This window comes from Nyctereutes procyonoides, unplaced genomic scaffold (genome assembly GCF_905146905.1).
Source record: "Nyctereutes procyonoides isolate TBG_1078 unplaced genomic scaffold, NYPRO_anot_genome, whole genome shotgun sequence".
NCBI lineage: Eukaryota > Metazoa > Chordata > Mammalia > Carnivora > Canidae > Nyctereutes > Nyctereutes procyonoides.
In genome coordinates, this window is record NW_026575130.1 from 9,889,610 (window position 1) to 9,908,935 (window position 19,326).

At 39.4% G+C, this 19,326-nt stretch overlaps 1 protein-coding gene across 4 annotated transcripts in view; it reads left to right on the forward strand.

Moving 5' to 3' along the window:
- The window catches only part of LEF1 (lymphoid enhancer binding factor 1), a 118,221-nt gene that overhangs the window by 46,647 nt on the left and 52,248 nt on the right, over positions 1-19,326 (forward strand). The gene's annotated exons all lie outside the window — the stretch shown is intronic.

Genomic DNA, 19,326 nt, shown 5'->3' on the forward strand with positions numbered 1-19,326 from the left:
AAGAAATTTTACAGACTATATATAGAAAGACCAAAAAAAGAAAATTATCAAAGTGAAGGTATGAAAAATACATATACAAAGATCAATCCAGGGCAGCCGGGTGGCGCAGTGGTTTAGCGCCGCCTGCAGCCCAGGGCGTGATCTGGAGACCCTGGATCGAGTCCCATGTCAGGCTCTCTGCATGGAGCCTGCTTCTCCCTCTGCCTGTGTCTCTGCCTCTCTCTCTCTGGATCTCTATGAATAAATAAATAAAATCTTAAAAAAAAAAAGATCAATCCAGAATAAGCTGATGGAACTATGGTAATATCAGACGAAGAAAAGTATAATTCTAAATTGTTATGCTTATAATACAGCTTCAAAATCTCTAAAGGAGGGATCCCTGGGTGGCGCAGCGGTTTGGCGCCTGCCTTTGGCTCAGGGCACGATCCTGGAGACCGGGGATCGAGTCCCATATCGGGTTCCCGGTGCATGGAGCCTGCTTCTCCCTCTGCCTGTGTCTCTGCCCCTCTCTCTCTCTCTCTGTGACTATCATAAATAAATAGATTTAAAACAAAATCTCTAAAGGAAAAACAAACACAAGGAAACATAAACAAACTTACATTCTCATAAGGGATTTCAATGTATCTCAGTAACTGATAAATTACTAGATACTCCCTTTCTCCTCAAGTAATTATAAGATATTTGAACAACACAGTTAACAAGCTTGGCCCAGTGGATTATGTGGATTGTATTCAGCAACTCCAGGTTATAAAATATTGGAGCAAGAATCAAATGTTATTAAACTTCAGAATGTTAGCAATCATACAAATGTATTCTCTGATTATAAAGGCATTAATTTAGAAGAAGACAAATAGGAAAAACCCTCTTTTATCAATAAGGAAAACTTTAAAATTCCTCAAAAGAGAAAATATTTAGGACTAAATAGTAATAAAAAGTTTACATATCAAAATTAGTGGTTTTCAGTCAAAGGGACACTTAGAGGGAAATTTATGGCCTTAAATGCTAATAATAGCAAACAAAAACTAAAGATACAGTAAGTATAGTGGATCAAAGAGAATGAGGCATGAGAAATTATTGTCACACAGTGTAGGCAAAAGGCTACTCTTTTGCCACTAGCAGTCATTAGCACCTGTATTCATAATTTTATTAGAAGTGGTCTTTCAAGATGTTGGCCAGAAAATGTTGTACAGGTTATCAGGAACAGATGGTCCAGAGGGAGAGAAAAGGGAAATGGTTACTCTGTAATGCCCAAAATACTAGGACATGCTTGGCTTTTACTTTGGTATTTCTATTCTTTGCCCAGAGCAAAAATAAAACCAGTTCCTTTAGTTGAGTGGATCAGTATTGCAGGTTTGGTTTAGTAGACCGGTTCTCAAAGTATGGTCTCTGAACCCCTGAGTCCCTAAGGTACTTTGGAGGAGTCCATGGGATCAAAACTGTTTCCATGACAATATAAAGTCTTTCTCTCTCTCTCTCTTTCTTTTTTTTTTTCTGTTTTCACTGTTATATTTGCACTAGTATTATGAAAGCAATGGTGAATAAAACTGGTAGCAACTTAGCATAAGTCAACACATTGGTACCCACTGTTCTTGTAGTCATTATATTCTTTACTATCCTGTACTTGGTTAATATAACGCTGATGTCATTTGATAAAGCAGTAAAAGTTGTTTTATTAAACTTAGGCCCTTGAGTGCATGTCTTTCTAGTTATATTCTATATATATTCTAGTTATAAAATGACAAGTACACGTACACTTTTACTATATAGTGAAATGTCATGGCTGTTTCAAGGAAAAAAAAACCTATGTGATTAAGTTTTTACTTTAGAGAATGGTTGACAGATCAAATATGGCTTATCAGACTTTGTTATTTGGTAAACCTTTTATCAGAACTAAACGAAGTGAGCCTGTCACCTGAATGAAAACAACTGTATTTGTTACCAATGATAAAATTCAGACTTTCAAGGGAAAATTAGAATTTTGGAAATCTGTGTATCCCTCACCCTAAGATCGAAGTTTGAACCTTTAAAGACTCTTGGTGAGATCATTGGTGATATTAACAAATGTGATTTTAATATTGTATATGAAATGTGTCAGTATTTGGAAGATCTACATAACTCAGTAAACCAGGACTCACCGAATTATTGGCGCTTGTTATAAGATCATACATAGGTGAAAGATCCATTTATTCAATGTGCAAGATAAACTAATGGATTTTAATAAAACAGAATAGGAAGGTTTACTGGTACGGTTTCAAATTCCATATTGCAGCTAACCTTTAAGGAAACATCACTGTGTCTAGTGCAGTATCAAGAGAGAATATTCATAACTATCTTAAAAGCTACTAAAATAATTCTCTTTTCCAACTATATATCTGTGTGAGGCTAGATTTTCTGCATAAACTTCAACTAAAACAACATACCACAGATTTTATGTAGAAGCAGATATGAGAATGCAGCTGTTTTCTACTAAAAGCCAGATGTTAAAAGGACTTTCAAAAATGTAGAATAGTGCCACTAATTTTCCATAAAAATATGTGATTTATGTTCACATGTAATGAATTTACTACTATGGTTTTTATAAATTAAAAAATGTTCTCAGTTTTAATTTCTAATATGGTAAAGGTTAATAGATATATTCTACATAAACAAAAGCTCTTTGGAATTCTCAATAATTTTTAAGAGTAAAGGAACTCTGAAAAGGTTTGAGAACCACTTACCTATTAGTAAGTCAAACTTTTAGGGTCTCTCAAAGGAAAAACTTGAGGCTGCCAAATGGAGAGCACAGATGATGAACCACAGCATTCAACATAATCCCACATATAATATAGAGGCAAAGATTTTAAGACCTGTTTTTGAGCATTTGAGCTATTTTTTTTTGTGTGTGTTGTTATGGTGGGATTTTGTTTAAAAGTGTGGGTAATTTTCAGTGTCATTTCGTACACGACTGTAGTATTCTTAAGTGACATTTTGAGTACCATAAATCACAAACTTAAAGGAGACTCAGATTCCCTGAGTGAAAATTTATGATGAGAATTGGACATGTCCTTATTTTTTACGTAATTAAAACAAAACAAAACTTCAGTATATGTTTTAAAGTAGATCAAGAATAGAAATGATCTATTTTAAATGAAAGGAAAAGAGAAACTTTCCCCACGTTAACAGAACACAGAGACAAATATTTAGAACCCAAACACTTGCTTTTTTCCTCAGTATGCGGTGTTTGAGCCTTCATCCCGAATGTGGGAGTAGACCTTCGCTTTTGTACAACAGGGCTATGATCACAACCTTTCCTCTTGGCCTTTAGACCTCAGAATTCCACAAACACAATTAAGAGAGATGGAAGGAGCAGGAGAGAAACAAACCATCTTGCCATATATCCATACAATACTACAGAAAGAAAAAAAAATACTACAGAAAGTGGAAAAAAAAAGAATCTCACCTTTCTACAGTTTGTACCTGTTAATTACATAGCTGACCTACTGGGAAGGCAGTGAAATTGAATAGAATCCTCCTTTTAAAGTTTACTTTTGTATTTCTTTGTTTGATATAGGTTACTTGAATGTACTTGACCGTAGACCACATGCCATGAAGTATAGCTCCCTCATAAAGAGGCATAGCTGTCTCGTATGTGTTAAAAAAAATATGTAGTTACAATTTTTCTTCAACCAAAAAGCAGCTCAAGAACAGATTAGACCATCACAACAAATGTATGTCAAGCAAAACCCAGAAGACAGGTTGAGTGGATGTTGTGTTATACTGTCTCATTAAAGAAAATGAGTCAAGATTGATCTAATTAACTCACACAGATTCACCATATTTACCCACTAGCTAGGGCCACAGCTGTTTGTTTAAATTGCTCACATGAGTCATTCTGAGAAGAGACTCTGCCTTTTAAAAAATAAGTAAACAAACTATTTGAAATCTTTGTCTCCTACCTGATAATCATCTAAGAGAAGCATTGTAATTATGTACTTGGGAGAGTCCCTGGCCTGAGGCCTTTCCAAGCCCGAAATGGCCTCACAGAGAAATTTAGAAGAAATGTCTTTTTTTTTTTTTTTTTGTCATTCACTGGAGTCATAGTGTTTATCAAGTCTGTCACCTTCCTGCTAGTTAACCATACCTTCTTAGTTGGCACTTCACATTTAGCCTAAACTTGACACTCATGCTGTTATAACCATTATCCTCTAAACTATTTGGCGGTTGACTACCAACAAATTGATCTGTTGAGTGTTTCTATGTCACTGTTTAACAAATTGCAGAAAGTAGATTTGTAAAAAGATGACTAGAGAGATGAAAGCATGAATTCTTTGCCATCTTCTAAATTAGCAGTACTAATAAGCCCATCTTTTAAAAGACAATGCAGTGCAACTAAAAATGATTATTCACTCTTACAGTATGCTTGGAAGGAGCCTGTATTGTGGTGTCAGATCTAGATTTGACTCCTACCTCTACCACTTACTAGGTGTGGGATTTGGGACAACTAACTTAGCCTTTCCAACCCTCATCACTGCCCCCTCCCTAGGATGGGGATAATTATAGCAATCTCACAGAGTTGTTATTGGGATTAAATATTTGTTTATTTGTTTAGCACAGAACTTGGTGCATAGTAAATGTTCCAAATGGTAGTAATAGTAATTGTGGCTGTTATCATTGCTAATATTAAGTTGTATTTCACAAGTCTAATTAAGTCCTGTTATCTTCCTGAGCTTTGGTTCTCTTATCTCTAAAATGGGGAGTTGGTAAGTGAGCTCCAAGAATCTTCCATCTGGACCTTCTGAGTTGTGTTCGGGACATTGGCAAACTGCCCATTGGAGGGTTCTCCCCTCCCCCATCTTCCTTCCCTCCCTGCAGCCACCAGGACCAGCTAGCGCCTGGCAGGAGGTTGCTAGATCAAAGCCCTGGGAAAGGTCAGGCATTCCTGGAGTGGAGAGACACTCAGCTTGCTGCAGGACTGCCCTTTCCTAATCTAGCCCTTGCAGTACTCTAACCCCTAAATGTAGAGGCTTTTCTAGAAGCCACTTTCTGAACATGGGCTCAGCTGAGCTGGGGAGAAACTTAAAGGAGAACCCATGTTTTGGAGTTGCCATCAAAAACTTTGATTGTTACGCTTTTGTTTTCTTTTGGGATACCTGAAAGGTGAGACTAGGAAGGTGGAGGTCCGGTCTCTTGATAAAGATGCTAGCAAGTGGTAAATTACAGTGCAGCCATTGAAAATATTGTGATAAAACATAATCAACAAGGAGAAATGGTCCCAATATACTGATGAAAAAACTAATTACAAAACATCGTAGGTTTGTTTTTGTTTATTTTTTAAATAAAGATATATGTGTGAAACTGTATTAGAGAAAAAAGATTGGAAAGACATTTATCTCAGTTTTTTTCTGGGTGGTAATTACCAGGTAATTTTTTATTTAACTTTTATTTAGGTTTTCTGGATGTTTTACATGAGTTAAAGAGTCAAATAAGGAGAAACAAAGCTGATTTATTTTAAAGAAAGAAACCAAATTGTCTTTCAAATGAAAAGGTTAACCTTTTCAGAGAAAAGAGGATGTGTGAATGTGAATTGTGTGTAGTGACGCCTTGAAGCGACTGTGCCCTGTGTTCACATGTTGCCACCCTCAGAGGCTTATGGGCTTGAAGCCAAGGAATGTAACCAGTTCCTTTACTGGTGAACGCTTATGCAGTGCTTACTGTATGCCGAGCATTGCTCCCAGCACTCTAGGTCCATTAACTTCATGAAGTAGATTCTGTTATCCTTCTGCAGGAAATGAGGCAGAGGGAGGTTAATGCAGCCAAGCTCTCACAGACGGTGAAAAGGAAAGCCAACACTCGAGATCAGAACCCACACTTCAGCCACACACTGTTCCAAGTTGTCCTGAGCTGAGACTCTGACAGCACTCCTAGCAAGCAGTTTTCAAGTTGGAGTTTATATGTGTAGCCATGGTAAGGTGAATTGTGGTAACTCTGGATGATTTCAGTTATAGGTAGATGCAGAGGGCTCCTTGGACCTTTTCTCTTGCTTATTCTCATCATCATACTGTTTCTGCTTGCTCCTGGTTCTCACACTCAGGTTGGCCCTTGTATTACACTGTGCCTTTTGGTCTGATGTATTTGGACAGCTCATTTCTTTTTTTTTTTTCATTTATTTTCTATTTTTTAAGTTTTATTTATTTTTTAAAAATTTTATTTATTCATGAGAGACACACACAGAGAGAGAGAAAGAGAAGCAGAGGAAGAAGCAGGCTCCCCGAGGGCAGCCCAATAAAGGACTGGATCTCAGGACCCTGGGATCACAACCTGAGCTGAAGGCAGACACTCAACCACTGAGCCACCTAGGTGCCCCTGGATAGTTCATTTCTAAATTAAGTTAGGTTTTCATATGACCAATAGAGACTTTTCTGTCTCTAGCAGAGGAATATACCAGTTATAGCAGTGTATTTATGTGCATATATATTCTATTCCATTCAGACTGTGAACAGGTACTTCTCTCAAATATTGCAAATGTGCTTCAGTTTGAGGTCATTAGATGGTGACAAATTATTTCTCATATGGCATGTACCTCTGACAGTGGTCCTAACTTCTCTCCTTTTCTAGAATGTAAGGTGTTTTCCTTGCCCTTCAGTTCCTGCTCACTATATTCCATTTTTTTTCTCCCCAAATGTTAAATCTTGAATCTTCATCTCATGGTGTTTGCTCACCAAAATAATCTCCACATTTCATACTCCTTTACACCATCTGTCTTTTCACCTTTGCTGTTCTCATTTTGACCTTTCCTGTTTTACACAGGATCCTTGGGGTGGTAGTGGTGATGAAAATCTTCTTTCTGCAATAACCACTTTCTGGAAGGGCTCAGTTGATACTTCTTTTCATCCTGCTGTATCGACAACAGGGATGATGATGATGATAGCATTTGTATGGCTCTTTGTATACAAAAGTGCTCTAGAGTCTCTCATTGAGGTAAGCTTGGTTCTTCTCCCTGGCTTGTTTTTAAAGATTTCATTACTTAACTCTGAAATTTTTTTTCTTTTTTTTTAATTACTTATTCATTTATTTATGATAGTCACACAGAGAGAGAGAGGCAGAGACATAGGCAGAGGGAGAAGCAGGCTCCATGCACCGGGAGCCCGACGTGGGATTTGATCCCGGGTCTCCAGGATCGCGCCCTGGGCCAAAGGCAGGGGCTAAACCGCTGCGCCACCCAGGGATCCCTGAAAATATTTTTTACTTTTGTTTGCTTACCAAATGGGTAAAGGAGAGAGAAACTTTCTGAGGGACAGTTTTTCTTTATGTTTCTTGTTTTGCTTGAATGCTTAAATACTCTGAGCTATTTCAGAGTCCGGAGTCTTTGACTTGAGACTTGGTAGCTTGTGACTACCAAAATATGCTGAATTTCTACAATGAAAAAATGGGATTTTGATAACTTTTAATGAAATAGGTAAAATTTTGCGTAGTCGAAACTTTCTAAAGTTTCCCTAACATAATTTGCCTTTTAAAACAAACAAAAAAAGAAATCAGATTGCTTTAAACTCACTTGTTGCCTTTCTTTTATTCTTTGTCTTCACATAATGGTCTTCAATGAGTTTAATGTCCAAAGCTGAATCTTTTATAGATTAAAGTATTGTAAGCAATGTGAAAATGACTGACCAAATGATAGAAATAGCCATATATTGCTTTGTCTTCCCTGCCTCCCCTTCTCTCTCAACACACTTACCTGCAGTTTATTCATGTCCCCAACCTTGCATCATGGTTATTACTGTTTGCATTTGCCCTTCCTCCCGTTATAGAGTGCCAGGGAAATCTTGTTAAATTCTTCGAAGAGCAGATTTGTAGATGTCTTATGTTTTGATATTTTGATAGCAGTTAAGTGCAGGGTTGGGTTTAAGGTGCTTGTGATCTGTGGCAAAAACAGGATGTTTTAGGTGAGCCTGACTGTACAGGCGGTAGGCTTGTGGCAGGGTGGGTGCTCCCTGACTTTGGTCCCCATTTCCCCCTTCACGCCCACAACAATTCAATTTCTTTGCATATTAGTTTCAAGGACTTGTAAAGGGGCATTCATTCAGCAGATGCTCCCTTCTCCCCCTTAACAGTTTTATCAGTACCCCATTCCCTGATGATTCCCTGCAAACCTGAATGCCTCTTTCCCCCTACTGTTGGTCAATAACAGCACCACTGAAGCCCCGTGGACCTCTTTTATCTGCCTTCATCAGAAACTCTCTGGTGCATGTACTTTCTCTGTGATTTTCAAACTAAAAATTCTTGGTTACTGGATTTACTGGCTTAATGTATTTATTCCTTTTTGGTCACAAATGACATTAAACAAAGAGCATGGTTTCCATTGGTACCATTAATGTAACACATGGTATATTTTTCACTTCAGTAATACCCCAACTTTGGATAGCATTCTCCAGTTATAGCATCTAGACTATAGCAGCACCATGCTTCCATTTCTGGGCTCCTGCCTCTTCTATGTTGTTTCCACTCCAACAGGACAGTTTCTGACCATGCTTTTTTCTTGACATTACCTAATGATGTACTTTAGGGGTCGCTATAGGACATCTTAGGAATAGATATCACTGTGGATGTGTGAGACCCTGGCTTGACTCTGCCTTTTCTGAGAGGGCTATTTCTCTATAAGGACTTAGGTTTAAATGAGAAGCACATAGTCATATTCATGCTAAGACATTTGTACAAGGTGCAAATGACATTTGGTTACTGTGAAACAGCTATTGATTTATTTTTACATTTTTATGAGCCAGGAACTGATTCAAAAACTTAACTAATAGTAGCTCATTTAATCCTTAACAACTCTATGAGCTGGATACTAATATCACAATCCTTATTTTTAGATGAGGCACAGACAGACAAGAGTTGAGATTCAGATTTTGGCAGTCTGCTCTAGACACCATCCCTTGCACCACCATCCTGTAGCTGTGAGCCTCCAAGTTGGGAGGTGGCTAACATAGTCCTGGGTACCATTTCAAGAGACAACATTCTCTTTGCCTGTGAAAAACCAAGATAAGAATGGTCTATACAGAGGATTGGAGCATATAGTGAAAAACTGACCCTCAGTCCAGGGAGCTCTTTGTACTGGCATTGTACTGACCCTCAGTCCAGGGAGCCCCTGTACTGGCTCTTTGTACAGGGAGGCCCTTCTTGGGCCTCTTCTAGAATGGAGTAGATATCTCAGGCTCTCATCTGGCCACACCACAACTATCACAGACACAGAGCAGGGTTCTAGAGATGAGAGTTTCTAAAGCCCCAACAACCATACAGTGTATAGCAGTTCCTGACATGTCAACACGGTCTAGGTTGGTTGGTGCCAATCCACCATTCTAGCACCACTAAACCACTATTTCATGTCTTATCCCCATACAACCCAGCTTTTTGCTTACTCTGACCACTAACTGATGACCTCTGAAGGGAGAATTAAGGTATGGCTTGATTTCATGGATGAGAAGATATAACATGAATAGTCCTCTTTAATCCATCTGCCATTCTTGTATGCCAGTAAATTACTTGCTCATCTTTTCTTCTACCTCATCCTTTTTTTTAACATGCCTTCTTCTAAAGAAAGTGATGGGGATAAGTGACAGAGTCATGGCTGAGAATGTATATGCTAGTTGCAAAAGGGAAGGAATCTCATTTTGTAGCCTCTCTTGTTTTTCCCTCCTCTCCTCCCCTCAAGCAGTGTGTTGGGACTCTACAGCATGGCCTGATTGCTTCAAGGTGACAGCCAATGGTGCAGTTCACTGGCAAGGTCCCCAAGCATACTTAGAAGGTGGTGTTTTCAGAAATTAGCTATAGGCCAATGTGCTGGGAATTGTGATGAAATACAGCTCTTGTGAAGTCATCAAAGCTTTATATATGTTCTAGGAAAAAATAGTGGGAATGGAAGGAAGGTAGAGTGTCAAGTCTGCATGGGTGCATCTCACAGGTGAAAGCTCTTCATTTACCTTCATAGAGGTGCTTTTCAGATTACCATCATGAATAATCTTTTCTTCTTTTTTGTGACTCATGTGTTCTTTGGTGTATTAGGAGGAATATTGGGGCAAGAGGTGTTAGCAAACCCTATATTCTGCTTAGGAGAAACTTGCTTGAATTTGTCCAATTGTTAGGAAACTCAACATTTAAAAAGATGACCCATCTTTCTATCAATTTAATAAATGCTTAATCCAGACAGATTTCAGAGACCATACAGTTAGAGGACCCATCCAAGGTTTGAAACAATATGAAAGGTGGTCATGTACTTACTGAGCTGCTACCAGGACCATGAATTCTATATATTTTTCCTTAAGCCTTACCATAACACTGCTGGGTGGGTATTAACATTTCCATTTTATAGTAGAAGAAACAGATTAAGTAAGTAGACAAGAATTATGAAGGGTTCAGAGTCAAGATTCAAAAACAGATCTGTCAGTCTTGCACTATATCAGGAGGCCTGCATGGAGAGCCTATGCTAGAAGAGGGGCATAGATCAGCTAGGATGATTTCCTGAGAGAAGTGGAAAGGGAAGCATTCTTAAGAAAGTAAAGATATAAAAGACATCGATATGTCTGGCTCTTTTGTTGGAAAATAACCTCCTGTGTTTTTTGTTATTAAATGTTGGTAGCATGAGTGTCAATCTCAAAGACAATTATAATCATCCTGTTAGCAACCTTCTAGGCAACAGACAAATCCTTGTATCACCAAGGACAGATTGAAGCTATTAAATTGTAGAGATAGAAAATGCCTATACTGTATGATGTTCGGAGGAAATTCTGACTTCAGAGAAATGAGTATAAAATAATGAAATGTGTTAATTTTAGAAAGTGAAAACAGGCCCCATAAGGAAATGATTATAATATTTAGTGACCCCTGTTGCTGTACTCAAAATAGCAGACAAAAATCTATAACAAGTATTGTTTGGAGGATGTTAATTTTCTACCTGGAAAACTGTTTAGCCAACATTGCCGTCTGCCTTTCTTCCCTATCTCCCCTCCCCATTGGAGGCTACTTGCTCTTGCTGAATATAAACAATTGAAGGGAAAAGCAATTCTAATACAAATCCTCATTACTTTCCCTTTCACACCCCTCCCCCACTAGACTTTAAAAGTGATAATTGCTTGAAATACTGGGAGAAAGTAATTTGTATTGTTAAAGCTCTGGTGAACTTCAAACAAATCTGTGTTCTGTAATGGTGACTTCTTTTTAATTATGGGGCTGGGCAGATGGGTATTTCTGTGGACCTGCTACACTTGACCCCCACACCCCAAGAGCTTGGTACTTGATGATGGAAACTAGCTTGTCTGGATTTTTAAAAAATCTGTATACAGCAAGAGGTCATAGTTTAGAACCTCAGAGAATGTCTTTGTATCCAGGACCCTAAATGCTTGAGCTCTATTTTCTAGATTAAGATTTACATTAGATACGAATAGTAATACCCCATGCATATTGGCCACCATTCTAAGCATGTTGCGTACGTTTATTTTTGTTTGGCACTTACATAGTACTTACAATGTGCCAAGCACTCTTCTAAGTAGTTTGCAGATATTAATACCTGTACTCCTCACATAGTCCTTCAAGGGTACTCCTGTTTTTCCCCATTTTTTCATTTAGTCTGGGGTACATGGAGGTAGTGTGAACTTGTCAAAGTCATCCAGCTGGTTACAGGTAGGCGTAACATTCAAATCCAGGCAACCTAGGCAGTCTGATTCCAGAGTTCATGCCAAATCACCTGACTCTCCTGGAAGACAACTTATGCCCTCTTCATTTGCAGAGACGGGTCTAGATGACAGCCTCCAGGAAGTCAACAGCATTTAGTTTTCATCTGTTAATCATGGAAACGAATTGAGGAGGTGTTCAGGCTAAAACATTAAGGAGGAATAGTGGATGGCCTTACAGGGAATGGATTTATCTTCCCTTGAATTTAATTAGTTCTACCACGCAGGTGCTAACTTAAATATGCCAAAAGATTGCATGCCCTCAGCAGATAAGTAGCTTCTAGAAGATTTAACAAATTTTCCTTTGTCTGCCAAGCTCCTTTGTTATCAAAACATCCCTAGGTAGAAATGTAAGTTTTTACAGATCAAAGTTTGCCTCCTAAACTGGGGACAGGAGGGACCCATTGAATTTGATACTTGGTCTGGATCAATCCTGTATTCCTGGTTGTAGATAGAGAATGAAAAACACACATAAGTCAGCTCTAATTATTAGTAAGATCTTTACTCCAGATCCTTTTAATGTAATTAAGAGGGTTAATAGGGCCATGAGTACAGCTCAACAGGAAGGGCTTGTTTGCTTGTTTTCTGTTTATTTTTAAACCTAATATTTAACTGTTAATCCTAACTTCATGCCGAGTGTACCTTATAAATAAGGAAATTGAGAAGGTAGTAATTTATATGGGTTTCATGGGTGATCCTGTTTACCTCTTGGAAAATATCTGGTAGGATGAAGTGGGACACCTTTCCATCACTTGACCTCAGTTTCTCCTGACCATGTGGCTGCTTGTATTTTGCTGGAAGTGTCCCCAGTTCCAAGGCCATTGGGTATCTCCTATGTTTTACTGTGATTGATTGTACACATTCAGAAGGAAAATACCTAACCTTTATGCGTGTCATTGCTTTAATTTGGATAGGAAAAAACCAAGTCCAGTAAAACATGAGTGCTGCACCTCTTAACCAGGTCAGGTTGCAAGGAGAAAGGATACACTATGAGTGAGTCAAATCTAGAAGAAGCCGAAAGTAAGAAAGAGGTGCTATGGCAAACTGATCACAGATAAGATGATGATAAACTGAGACCTTTTAATTACCAGCACAATGTTATGGCATGTTACAAAACTGTCATCTCTTGCAAAGCACCTGAAGGTTGATGTGGAAAATCTGAGCCATTTGGAGAGGAAACCTCAAAGTTGAAGCACACTGTTATAAAGCCACATATCAAGGTTGAGGTCCCTTGGAGCTGTACAATTTCCAGAATGATTGAAGATATGATTGGGTCCACTGATAACTTCCATTTCTCTCTTAAATTCAATTGAAGAAGAGTTTCACTTCATGGCTTTCTTTGTCTTACCCATCTCTACCCAGAGGACCTGTCCCTTTCTGGCAGGTTTACACTGTGGGTGTCTGGATATGGGTCATCAGAATGGTGTTTTCTGAGGATATCCTGGCTCCCGTTGCAAGACCTTCATGTGGTAATTGTCCCCATGAGATGTGTGCCTCTACTAGGTTTTCTGTGTCTTGTTCTTTTCTCAGTAACAGGAGAAATGGCTCTGGATAGCAGAGGGGGCTTGGGTAAAGAGTGTTGCACTCCATGATGGGAAGGCATGATGCCCAGTTGTTCTGCTTCAGTAGATCTAATAAAATGTTATCAAACTGTGTGTGTGTGTGTGTGTGTGTGTGTGTGTGTGTGTGAAGATAATCATGTACTTGGCAGAAACATAGGGGGAGATTGTGTTAAAAAAAAAACTAAAAATTGACATGTTAGGCTGAGGCTGACTTCAGTGGCTATCTGAAATAAAATCCATAGTATGCAATTTCCTTCATACTAGAGAGCTCATGTAGCACTAAAATTTCCCTTCTGTATAGAATACATTTTTTCTTTGATTATAAGGCTAATGCATAATATTCTTGGTAAAAATTTTAGAATATACAGAAAAGTACAAAAGACAAAAAAACCCACCTCTAATCTTAAAAGTTAACATGGTGGTTAACATTTCAGTGCATATATTTACATACTTTTCTGTTTGTAGACATTATATGAAATTTCATTTTTCCCAGAACTGAGACTGCTGTACCTGTGTGGTCTTTAAAAAAAAAAAAAACCCTGTTTCCTTGTTTCTGCCTGTGAATGCCAGCACATTTACCTACAGAGAACACTGACTTCGGTCCTCCTTTCTGGCGTGAGTCCGCACATTCATGCAGAATACAAATGGTGAAGAGCAGAGAAAGGGAGCTATTTACGGCCCAGTCAGCCTGTCCACCAATACCCACCAGCCTTTTATACGAAGGGGCATGAGAGGTGTGGGGTTGGGTTTTTTCTTCGTTTCCAGGCCGGCTCAAGTTGCCAGCCCACTGTTGGGCTCAGGGTGACAAAACATCTGTGGTGGCCTGCTGTCTGATTGCTACTTGTCTTTCTGCCATTACCCGTTTTCTCAGCCTGTCCGCCTGTGCATTTCCTCTCAGCATTCACAAAAATTGAAAGAGAATAGAAATATGTATAAATTGACTTTCATCGTTGGGTGTTTTTTGATGATCATGTGATGTCACTTTTTCATACATACTTTTTACCAATATGACTGGGCTTTGGAAAATAATTTCTTTTTATGCAACTGAGCTTTCAAACTTACCCATGATAAGACGTAGCATTATGAAGTCTGTAGAAATGGTTGGTGACCAGAAGAGGTCAGGCCTTGGAATCTGGCATGAGCTCTGCCACTTTCTAGCCCAGTGACCTCACACAGGTCACTTTGGTAATTGTGTTGCATGAAGCAACAACAACAGTAACCCTGGTCAGTACATGAATGTGTGGCATTATTACCATTGCAGTTTGTTTTCAGCAAATGCAGGAAACCTGGCCTGTCATTGTTTCATCCACCTCTCTTTCCCACTCTGATCCCCAAAGGCAGCCTCATGCCCTCTGAAGCTTCTGTAGTTTGGAAGTTTTTATTTATAGTGTTTTATAGTATTTTTCTCCTGGCCCTTCCTTTCACCACCATGTCCAGTCTGTCACCCCAGTCAGCCCATTGTCCCCTGCATCCTCTAGGGCACTCACATTTGTGACCATTCCCTCTGTTGGTGCCATCCTCCCAATCCTAATAGCTGCTGCTGGACTCGGTCCTCTCCCATCTGGTGTAGTTTTGCTTCAAATATTCCCCATCATCAGGACGCCTGGGTGGCTCAGCGGTTGAGCATCTGCCTCAGTTCAGGTCATGATCCTAGAGTCCTGGGATTGAGTCCCATATCAGGCTCCCTGCATGGAGTCTGCTTCTCTCTCTGCCTACGTTTTTGCCTCTCTCTTGGTGTGTCTTTCATGAATAAATAAATGAAATCTTTAAAAAAAAATTCCACATCGTAGTTGCTTGCACAAGGGTCTTACGTCCTTGAGTTAGGTACTAAGTTCCTTAAGAACGGAGATGATATCTTATCTTTACCCCCACTACCACGCTTCCTTGTCTGGCCCTGCACCAACAAGAGAGGTGCTCAACAGAAAGTTTAATAAAGAGAACTGCAGTGATTGGATTGTTTAATCTCCCTGAGCCAGATTTCAGCTCACCTCTGAGTACTTTTGCTGAATCTGGTAGTAGCACCATATCCAAGGTAGAGCACTGAATCCAGAGTGGGAAGATCTGGAGCCTGGCTGCAGATGACCAGTTACCTAATTTCCCTCCAGTCACTTTCCCCATCGGACACTGAGGATAGTAAGACTTGTGGGCCCTCAGGCTCCTTCCAGCTCTCAAATTCCACTTCAATAAACTGCTTTGCACTCGATCACTTTGAAGTGGCAATTTTCCTCCTCTTGTATAAGGTAAAATGAATATTTCATCTCAAGCCCAGAAGTCATTTTGCACATATCCTATGATGGGAGGCTAATGAAACACTGATAGAGACTTTGCAAGAGTTGGGATTGTTTTCACTCCTCTATAAGAATTTGGCCAGATCTTCTATAGAGAAATGAAATAGAAAGCTTAAAAATTTCATTCATAACAGTAAAAACCATCCTTTGAAACATTATTGAAGTTAATTTTGAAACCCATTGGGAAAATGGAGATATTTGGAGTGAAAACAATGTTTAAAATTCTGAGAGAATAGCCTTTAAGCTTTTTATTCCAACCCTAGTAGTTCGCTTAAGGAGTAGATATTACATTAAAGTAGATTCTTTGGGGCAGCCCCGGTGGCTCAGTGGTTTAGTGCCACCTTCGGCCCAGGGCCTGATCCTGGAGACCTGTGGTTAAAGTCCCACGTCAGGCTTCCTGCATGGAGCCTGTTTCTCCCTCTGCCTGTGTCTCTGCCCCACCACTACCCCCCTCTCTCTCTCTGTGTCTCTCATGGATAAATAAATAAAATATTTTTAAAAAAATAAAGTAGATTCTTTGTGTGCTTCTAAGTTTTGAAAATTGTTGCATTTTTAAATAAGGGAAAAAATATAAAGCACAGTAGCACTCCAAGTTAAAAATGTATAGTTTTTAGGTTACCAATGACTGAAAACCTGGCTTAATGACTGGGCCAGCAGAACGCCCTTGAGCCTTTCTGTGCATACTTTGCTCAGAGTCTGCAAGGTATGATCCCTTTAGCTCCCCTGGCATCCGTCCATCTGTCCACCTGGCAACCAAGGGGAAGCTTAGCAGACCATGCCAGATCCCAGAAGGTTTGCACATACCCAAATCACTCTCCAGTAGGTTAGAGAATACCAGAAAAGGTGCATCTCCAGTTCACAACTGCCTGTTCACTGGCAGTGCTCATGAGAATCAGGCCAATGCTGTTCATGGGACAACTCCAGAGAGTACTCCTGGAAGGGATGTGGGGCAGAGAGAGGCTAAGGGCAGTTGTGAGATAGGCCCAGGAATTGTGTCTGTGTGGGAAGGTGGGAGGCTAGCTGCTATTGAAGTCTCAATATGATAATGTGGATATCGTCCGTGTCCCTGAATACACACAGTATGTCATGCTTTTGCTGTGGTCTATGCTTTGGTTGTATATAATCCCAAGTTTGACCTTTTGAGATTCCCCTGCACATAAAATTACTAGGTTCAAAGATACAAAAGGCACACACAGTAGAATTTCACTTCAGTTTGCCTTACAAGAAAGTAAAATTAGCTTCCATTCAATGCAAGTCAGTTTTTGTGCCTTTAGTTTGTTTTTAAAAATTAAGACATAATTCAGATAACCTACAATTCAACATTTAAACTGTACAGTTCAGTGATTCCTTACTATATTCACTAAGTTGGTGGAACAGTCACCCCTAATTCCAGAACTTTTCTATTACTCCCAAGAGAAACCCTTCACCACTTAGCAGATAGTCCCATTTCCCTCTCCCGTTGGATTCTTACAACCTCTCATCTACTTTCTGTCTTTAAGGATTTGCCTATGCTGGATATTTCGTCTAAATGCAGTCATACAGCATGTGACCTTTTTTGTCACTTAGCATAGTTTTTAAGGTTAATCTGTGTTCTAAAATGTATCATATGCTCTTTCCTTTTTATGGCTGGTTAATATTCCATTGTAGGGATATACCACAGTGTATCCATTCATAAGTTGATAGGCATTTGGGCTATTTTCAGTTTCTGGCTATTATGAATAGTTTCTGCATTTGTGCACAAGTATTTATGTGAATACATGCTTTTGGTTCTCTTGGGTGTAATACTTTGGAGTGGAATTGCTAGGTCAGATGATAATTCTCTTTAACTATTTGAGGAAATTAAAAGCTGTTTTCCTGTTTAAAATTTTTAAAGATTTTTTTATTTATTCATGAGAGACAGAGAGAAGGAGAGGCAGAAACACAGGCAGAGGGAGACACAGGCTCCCCACGGGACGATGTAGGACTCGATTCCAGGACCCTGGGATCACGACCAGAGCCAAAGGCAGACACTCAACCACTGAGCCACCCAGGGAGGCCACGCAGCCTCCCTCTTTTAAATATTTTTAAAGCCCCAAGTTTCACCTCATTAAAAATTTTAAAGAGAGGTAGCAGTTAAAGAAAACATGTTTAGTTAGAGAAAACACAACTGAATTAGTAATAAGCTGAGGAGGAAAATTCTAGGTTTCATTAAACAAAGAAAATGTGTTATTTACAGTGGCTTATGTTATCTGCACATTTAGACATTAAAACAGGCTTAAATAGGGCTGGAGAGAATAGAAATGACCATTATTCACATAAACTGAAAAACTAAAGGGAAAGAAAAAATAGCACATACATTTCTCAAAATGATTCTTTGTTTTATAGACAAATTCTCTATATAGATATCATTCTCTGAGTAGAGTGATACCTTTACATTCCATCTTGACGTTCCATTCATCAGTTTTGCTTGAGAATCAAGAGTCTTGTGAATGATTTATTGATTATACTGTTCGTTAGCATGTTAGGATCTCAAAAGCACGAACACAGATCGTGATAGCAATGATACCATTTTAAGAAGAAGGGAACACTCTTCGGTGATTTCTTTTTTCGCTGTGCATTTCTAGTTTGACATTCCTCATAACTGCCTTTGAGACCCTGTTGGCTGTTCCAGGTCAACTTTTCAGACCAATCTAAAAGGGGCTGTTGGCCACTGGAAAGTGAGAAAATGGGAGCACATCAGCGTTGGGTGAAAGGAAACAGGATTGAGTCCAACCTTTTCTACTTGCTCCGTGATGTGATGTTGGACTTTCTGGAGCTTTGGTGTCCTTACCTGAAACATGGGTGTTGACAATACTTTCCTTACAGGGTGTGGTGAGGTCCAAATGAGATAAAGAACATGAAAACACTTTGTAAACTAATATAAACTTGGTTGTTTTGCTATAGTTCAATTATGGCCTTTCTCCCAAGACCTCAGCCTTTCCTTGGAGTGATTTATTCACAGCTGGACCAAACTGCCAAAGCTGTGTTCTCTTTGATATAATGTACTCAGAGGAGCCCTAGAAGTGAGACTCCTGAAACGAAGCTGACTCTTATTCCACATTTCCTGTTATGTAGAACCATAGCTCTGTAATCATACAATTCTTAGAGCCTGTAAGTACTGAGAGTCAGCTCACTTTGTCAGTGGAGACGTTGGGCAGACCTTTTTGTGCATATGCAATAAACTCTAGGTTGTTGCTATCTTCCTGCCCTTCTGGTGGGGTAGTGCTACCTCACTGGTCACAGACAAACCCCAGTTGGGTTTGTCTTTGAAGGTTCACTTAGTGCTAGAAATTCAAGGTAGATTTGGGGTGCAGGAATACCGAGCAGGTCCAGGCTTTGCTGTAGAAAAGGAGAAGCCTTTAATGGAATTTTGGCAGTATGACCCCATCTCATCTGGGGGTTCTGTCCTGAGGTTGTGATTAGCATAGCCTTACAGGTCCTTGCACTAGGAGAAAGGTTTAATGGCAATTAAAATGCCCCTGCTTTCTGTTGTATATCAGTTCTGTAAGCTCTATTGGTGTTCCTTCACAATACCAGTACATGCTGCCATTGAACCTGTGCCCTATCGGCTGGCAGTATGGCATTTTTCCATCTTCAAAATGATTTTTTAAAAATAATCTTTATTTATTTATCTGTTTATTTATTTATTTATTCATGAGAGACATAGAGAGAGAGAGAGAGAGAGAGAGAGAGAGACACAGGCAGAGGGAGAAGCAGGCTCCATGCAGGGAGCCCGACGTGGGACTCAATCCAGAGATC